This window comes from Lycium ferocissimum, chromosome 10, assembly GCF_029784015.1.
Source record: "Lycium ferocissimum isolate CSIRO_LF1 chromosome 10, AGI_CSIRO_Lferr_CH_V1, whole genome shotgun sequence".
In the NCBI taxonomy this organism is placed as follows: Eukaryota; Viridiplantae; Streptophyta; class Magnoliopsida; order Solanales; family Solanaceae; genus Lycium; species Lycium ferocissimum.
This window is the reverse complement of record NC_081351.1, coordinates 41,233,747-41,241,858: the sequence shown is the minus strand read 5'-3', so window position 1 is coordinate 41,241,858 and position 8,112 is coordinate 41,233,747.

Below are 8,112 nucleotides of genomic sequence, written 5' to 3'. Positions count from 1 at the left end.
TTTCCTTTTTTAGAAGTGAGCATGCTCTGCTGCTTTTCAGGTACTGTAGTAGTTTTTGCTTTCGATTGTTACAAGTAATTTGGATATTAGAAAAATCTAAAATAGTTATAGTTGTCCTAGTGCTCAGTTTTTATGGATGATTTCTACTGAGAGTCATGGCATTGTGTCTGAATGATGCCAGCTGGTTTAGATTATTTCAACTAATTAAATGAGGTAATTTTTTATTGAATTAATTTTAAAATGATATAAGCGTTTGCATTGTATATACTTGCATCATTTGAAAGAGTTCTTCAGAAACAAAAGAAAATGATAACATCTGAATTAATAACAGAGTTTCATTTTTGAAAACCAAACCATTATGTTTTTCTAAAACCAGAAAAAATCCGAAGTTATTCTTCACTAAAATTAATAAAAATATTCCCAAGGAAGAGACGAGCAACATTGAGGAAGTCAACCTAATAATTTTGCTCCATTTCCAAGTTTACTGTCCCCTAAGACTAGGTAGGCGTTTGGACATGAAAACCAAATATTTTTCACTTTTTTTTTTGGAATTTTGAAGTTGGAGTTGAATATGGAGTTGTGTTTAGTAATAATTTTTGCAAAGAATATTTAGTTGTTATGAATGTAGTGAAAGTGAAAAAAAAGTTTTAGGTGTTTTTCAAATTTCAAATACAAGTTGTATTTGGAATTTGATGACCAAACACTGATTTCCAAATAAAATGAACGGAAAAAAGTGAAGTTCTCATGGCCAAACGGGTCCTACGAAAAGAAAGGGTACACAACTGGTTTTGGAAAAGGGGAATTACTAATGATTATCTGCTTAGTTTAAGTGAGGCGGCTCAATAATATCGGTGGCCTAACGTCAAATCTAATAAGAGATGTCATAAACTTTTCATAAGAGTAATGCATATTCTTATTTAAAGTTCACTTCTATAACATTTTAAGATATAAAATTAATTTCTTCAAATATTTTCTTTTAATGGGAAGTAGAAAGAATTGGCAACATGTGAGCTTCATTTTTTCATCCACTGAAAGAATGTTGTTCAAGTCTCCACAGACAGCCTACGGAGAACCAATAATAGAAGAAAGGGCTTTCATATAACCTAATAAATAAGTCTTCTCTACCTGCTGTTTTAAACTTAGCAGACGCCACAGAAGAAAGCAATCCCTATCATCAGTATTTGTGTTGAACTTACAAGTAACAAGTTTGTCTTTATGCTTATTAACGTGTCAGCTTGATCTTTTAACAAAAGTACGAAGAAAGATGTGATTGTTAGATTTAAGTGCAAAAGCTGATATATAGCTATTGAATTGGCAACATGTGAGCTTTTGTGATTTAAGTGAAAGTTAAATTATGAGAGGAACTGCAATTCTGCAAATGAATTGATTTATGATGATCAAGTTGTAATATACTGCATAATGTCACGTCCTTAGTCTTGACTAAGCGTACGTGCGGACGCGACACTCGCTCGCGTTCTTGCACAACTTGCTCACGATCTTTTATGCCAAGTCGGTTAGTTTCTTACACTCAAGATCGCTAAGGGAATAGTAATTGAGAAAGACAAGAAATTTCTTAGAAGGAAGCTTTTTATTACGGATGACTTGATTGATTTTGCTTGATGGTTTTTTACAAATGTATACTCATTTTATCTCTTTCCTAGGAATTTAATGGATAAATAATAATTGTTACACAAGTCCCTCTATATTTACAAGTAGTCCTCCATAAATTACTCTACATGCTTATAGATATATTAAGAACACCAAGAAAGTCTTCCTAAATATTTTATAAGAATCTAGAGTCTCTCCAAGAAAACTCTCCATGGCTCTGAATCTTCCCACAAATGCTAGCATCTTTGCCATGTAAACATCCACATGTCTAAAATATGTGCTTATGTGGCAAGATGACTTGGAAGGTCATCACGATTCTCCCCGCCTAATGTTGAGACGACCGCGGCGCATTTAACAACGCAACATAAACTCTCGAATCTTGTCCTTAAATTGCCCAAAGTCTTCGTATCGCTCCCGTGTGGCCTCTCGTGATTGCCCTTCCGGTGGACCAAAAACATGGCGGTGGCTTTCAGCCTTGTCTTCGCACGGCACAGTAATCAATGATAGCCTCGATCTCCCGATCATGAGAGACGGTAATAGTAATTGGCGCCGGAAACTCGACCGACCTCGGCGGGATCATTCTTGTCTTCGTGGTATGGCTTGAGCACGCTAGCATGGAAGACGGGGTGAATCTTAAGATGAGGCGGTAACTACAACTTATATGAGATCTTGCCCACGCGGGCAACGATCTAAACGGCCCCTCGTACTTCCGTACCAAGTTCGGTGCATGTCCCGTAGTGTCTTAAAGCGCCTCGGATTAAACTTCGCCAAAACCGTGTCCCCCGACCTTATAATCGACGTAAGGACGGCAGCTTGCGGTCGGCAAACTTCTTCATCTTCTTTCTTTGCGCTTGTCAAGTAGGACTTAGCGGTGTCAGTCGCTCTTCGAACCCGCTTGGCCATATGGTAGCCCCCAAACTCTTCCCCTCGAAGCTAGGTAGTGAATGTGGAGTTTGTGGTTGTTGGCCCGTGGCTAGCTCGAATGGTGTCCGACCGTGGACTCGCTCCGTTGCGAGGTTATAGGAAGGCTAGCTGGGTCTAAGAGCCTCGCCCCGATCCTTACGATGTGCGCTCACATAATGCCTCAAATAGCACTCCAATAAAGCATTGACCCGTTGTTTGTCCATCCGTTTGCGGGTGGAAACTAGTGGAAAAGTGCAGCCTAGTGCCAAGTATGTCGAACAACTCCACTCAAAAGTTCCCGATGAAGCGGGGTCTCGATCACCGATGATATGCCTTGGTAATCCCGATATTTCACCACGTTCTTGAAGAATAGTTTGGTGGCTTCCTTAGCCGTACATCCTGGTGAAGCGGGCATGAAAGTGGCATACTTCGAAAATCTATCCACGACCACGCGGTAGTTCCATAACCGTCGGACTTCGGTAAACGAGGTGATAAAGTCCATAGTCACGCTCTCCACGTGGACGCTCGCGCGCGTATTGGTAGTGGCTCCCAAAAGTCCTCGGGGGCTGCCTTTGCTCAACTTGTCTTGTTGGCGCACAAGACAGGTACGCACGTAACACTCTGTGTCCTCGCGCGTGCGCGACAATAATAGACCGACTCGACGAGGCTACAGTGCGGCGTTGACCTGGGTGGACCGGCCCCGTAAGGTGTCGTGGCTCTCTCTGCTTCATAATACGTCGCCTAATATCTCGAACTTCGGCACGTATACTCTTTCAGGCACAGCGGTGAGCAATATACGTGCATCTTCCCCAGCGCCTCGTCTTCCCCTGGTGGCTAACTCCGGGATTGCTTAGGCGCCAGGATCGTGTTGCGTGCCTTCTGCATTATAACCTCTCGGATATCCCGACTTGCCGAAGTAATGGCGACGAAGCTCGGCCTCTCTCGAGGCATCGGCTACGCGTTACCGCCGAAGCATACTCCCGACACATGGTCAAACTCGGCCCGAAATCTTGCCACCCTAGCTTGTTTTGGTGTGAGCTTCTTGTGTGCGAAAGTAGCTAGTGGCCACGTTGTCGGTCTTGACCGTGAATTTCGACCCCGGCAAATAATGTCTGTGTGCGAAGACAATGCGCGATAGCGGTCATCTCCGCTTCTCTTGCAACGTATTAACGCCGCTCACCGTGTCGTTCGACTTGCGGCTGCGAACGCTATGGGATGCCTATCTTTGCGTCGGGACACCCCATAGCAAATTCGAAGCATGTCTGTATGCACCTCGAACATTTTGCTAAAGTCGGAGCGGGCCAGAGCCAGCTCTCCTGTCACCAAAATTTGCCTTAAGGTCTTCGAAACGCCTTTTGGCGGTGCTCGTCCATCCCGTGATTTGTTCTTCTTTAACAACTCGGTCGGGGGTCTTTGCCTTACTGAATAGCCATTGATAAAACGTCGGTAGTAGTTAACAAGGCCAAGGAAGGATCTCGACTCGGTTACCTTTGTAGGTGCCTCCCACTCTTGGATAGCCGTGCCTTAGCCTCGTCACGTCGTAGCTCGCCATTGCTAATGACATGGCCCAAGAAGTGCACTTTGGATTGTGCAAACTCGCACTTTTCCCTCTTAATGTATAGCTCGTTCTCTCGTAAGACTTGGAAAACCTTTCGTAAGTGTTCCACGTGCTCCCAGGTGTTCTTGTAGATGACTATATCATCCAAGTAGACTACCACGGGCCGGTCCGGTAGGGATGAAAGATCTCGTTCATGAGAGTGCAAAATGTAGCGGGTGCGTTGGTTAAGCCGAAGGGCATCACCAACCACTCGAAGGCTCCGTACCTTGTGACAATGGTGTCTTTGGTTCGTCCGCTCTGCCAATCCGAACGGTAGTAACCCTTGCGAAGATCCACCTTGGTAAAGTACTTGGCTTGTCCAAGTCTATCAAATAAGTTGGCGATGAGCGGGATCGGGTACTTGTTCTTTCTTGTGACCTTATTAAGTGCCGATAATCTATACACGAGCGCAATGATCCATCCTTCTTCTTTTGAAACAACAGGTGCACCAAAGGGTGCCTTCGATGGGCGAATGTGGCCGGCATCTAGTAGCTCCTTTAGTTGTTTCCTAAAGAACTTCTCCGACTCGGGCGGTGCCGTACGTAAAGGGGCGAATGCGGGTGGCTTGGCCCCCGGCTCCAACTTCCGAGCTTATGATCCACCTCGCGTCTAGGAGGCAAGCGCTTAGGTAGCTCGCCCGGGCATGACATCCTTGTTTTCGTGAGCAACTTCTCTATGCAAGGCGCGGTGTCTCTGGGGGCCCCTTGTATTCTTCCAAAACTGCAATGGTTGCCATGAATGTCGGCTCTCCTTTCTTAAGACCTTTGATTATTTGCATAGGCGAAAGTTGTGTTTGGCCCTTGTATGCGGCATGGTGTTGTAGGCACCATGCAAGCTCTTCGCTCAAGACCAAGAGACGTTTGAGGTAGGGGTCGATCGTCGCATGGCAATGCCTAAAGAATTCTTGCCCCGAGAACAATGTCAAAGATATCCATAGTAGTGGCGGTAAAATTTGTCGTACCTTTCCGCCGCCCAATTTGACACTAACGCCATTGCTTCTGACTACGAGCATTTCGCTTAGCGTTCACGGTCTTGACGAGGCGTTGGTGGAGCAAGCTTGACTCTAGTCTCTTCGCGCAGCCTCGGTCACAAGAGTGCGAGTCGCTCCGGTGTCCGCTAATGCACGAGCGAGCTTGTTGTTTATGGTGAGATCCACGTATTGATTTTTATTCTCGTCGGGTTGGATAGGTTGCTTCTTGACAGCGCCACATATGCTTATCATACCTAACTGTGCGGTGCCTGAACCCTCTCCTTGCGTCTGCTCCTTTCGTTCACGGACCATTGCATTGAGGCTCTTCAAGTCGGGGCAATTTCTGAAGCCGTGTGGTCCTCGCGTATATGGCATCCCTACTTCTCGATGCGCGCTTTCTTCTCGACATAGCCACACGACCATTTTTTGCCGTCGAACTTGTTGGCGTTTTGAGTCACTGGAGTAGTGTTGTTGAGTCCTTGTTCTTACCACGGTCTCCCCACCTTTGGCATTGCCACCCGCCGACTCATTACCTTTGCCTTTGTCGTGTTTGTCATGCTTGAAATCCATCAAAGACTCGGCCTCGCGCCTATGGCTTGGTCTATATCCACGACTTGCCGGCGTTGCGACTGCGCGCCGATTCTGTGCAACCCGTCCGAAGTGAAATAACAAGTCATCGCTCGTGAGGTTGGGAATTTGAAGCATAAGGGTGGTGAACTCCTTGACATAGTCGCGAATGCTCCCCTGTGCCTTGACTCTCTAAGTTTGCGCCTTGCCTCGTACAAGACATTATTTGGGAAGAAGCGTCGCTTGAACTTATTCTTGAAGCGATCCCGCGTGTTGATTGTGCATAGACCTCTGTCGCATCGGCGACCTTTCTTCTCCACCATAGCATGGCGGTCTGCGGTAGGTACAACACGGCGGTGTTGATCTTGGCCTCGTCGTCCCTCGGCTTTGCCATGCTGAGAAATAGTTCTCCAAGTGCCAAAGAAAGTTCTCCGCCTCTTGTGCATCACGAACCCTTTGAACACTTGGTGGCTTGGGAGCCTCGATCTTAGCTTCCTCGTCGACAACATTGTTGGGGCGCCTCGGTCACGCCAACATTGACCTGCTCTTCGAGTGCCACTATCTTTACCTTCATGGCATCGATAGTACTCAACGCCTCCGTGAGTCCGCACTCTAAGGGCGATGGTTTGCTTTACCTCGTCTCGGCCGTGTGCCCTTCCGAGTCATTTCGGATGCTTTCGATCTCTTGAGTATGCCCAAGAACGCTAAGAGTGCCCTCCGCACTGCCCAAACGTTGGCCAAATATGTCGATGGCGTCCATCCCCGTTAACCTTCATAACCCACTCTTTTCTCGAGCGAGACGTCCTCGGACGGGACCTCGTCATCCTCGCTCGCCTCGGTGGTAGATGGTTCTTGGGATGTAAGCCCTTCATTCGGCACAACCTCTGCGCGACGCCTCGTGGCTGCTTGTTGGCGGCATTCCTCTTTTTTGTTATGACTCTTCTTGCCGGCGGCATCTGGATGACGTTGGCTTCCGGGTTTTTGCGGCGTTGATTTCTCGTCGTTTGACATTCCCTTAGTCGTAACCTTCGCTGCGATACCACGTTGTCACGTCCTTAGTCTTGACTAAGCGCGCGTGCGGCGCTTGACAACTCGCTCACGTTCGCACAACTTGCTCACGATCTTTGCTATGCCAAGTCGGCTAGTTTACTACACTGAAGATCGCTAAGGGAATAGTAATTGAGAAAGACAAAGAGAAATTTGCTAGAAGGAGGCTTTTTATTATAGAAGACTTGATTGATTTTGTGATGGTTTTTTACAAATGTATGCCCTCTATTTATACTACTCACACAGGGCTAATGGATAAATAATAATTGTTCGCAGTCTCTATATTTACAAGTAGGTCCTCTCAGAGATTCTACGTAGAATATTAAAAGCTTAGAAAGTCTTCTAAATATTTTATAAGAATCTAGAGTCTCTCTAAGAAAACTCTCTCCAGCTCTAGAATCTTCCCACAAATCTAAGCATCTTTGCCCATGTAAACATCCACGTATGTCTAAAATATGTGCTTATGTGGCAAGATGACTTGGAAGGTCATCACAATAAACTTCATAAAATTAAACCCCACACGTGAGCTTCAAGGCATTTGGAAGTGCCCTACCCAAGGTAGAAGCCCAAGGAGTGCCCAAAGCGCCTTTTGAAACAGAGGTAACTGCTATTAGATTAGAATCAATATAATTCAAGGTCACGTAAAGAATATTGAGAGAGAGGAAATATAAAACAAACATGTAATACTTATCTGCATCAGATGTTAGACGTCAAATTGATTGACTTATTATACTTAGTAATTTAATAGAGTGAATATATACATTAAGGGCACATTTGGAAAGCCACCCGGGTAATTGGAATTGGGTGTAATTGGATGTAATTACACGGTTGCTTTGTTTGTTTGATCGAGTAATTACACGGATTAGGTGGGGTGGGTGTAATTGAGAGGGTGTAATTACACTCTCAATTCTCGGGGGGGGGGGGGGGGGGGGGGGGGTGGGTGTAATCACACTTTGTAATTACTGGGATTACTTTTTAGTTTATTTCTTTTTAATTTTATTTTAATTTCTTTTCTTTTTTTAATTTATTTTTTTATTTCGATTATTTAATTTCTTTTTTATTTTATTTTATTTTAATTTCTTTTCTTTTCTAATTTATTTTTTATTTCTATTATTTAATTTCTTTTTTATTTTTACTTCTTAATAATTTTTATTTTTTAAAATATATTTTCTTTTTATAGTATTTATATTTAAATTTCCTTTCTCATTCTCAACCTTTACTTATCGTGGTTCGTAATGTAATTGCTCATATTTTTTTCGTTTTTTATTTTATTCATTTAGAATAATCGTGTTAATATTCTAATATTTGAAATTACATCTCTTAATAGTAGAAAGAATGAGTCACTAACAAACTTGGCATATAATGAGTGAAATTATTAAAATAGAATTTTATTGTGAATGAGGTTATAGAGTTGTATTTT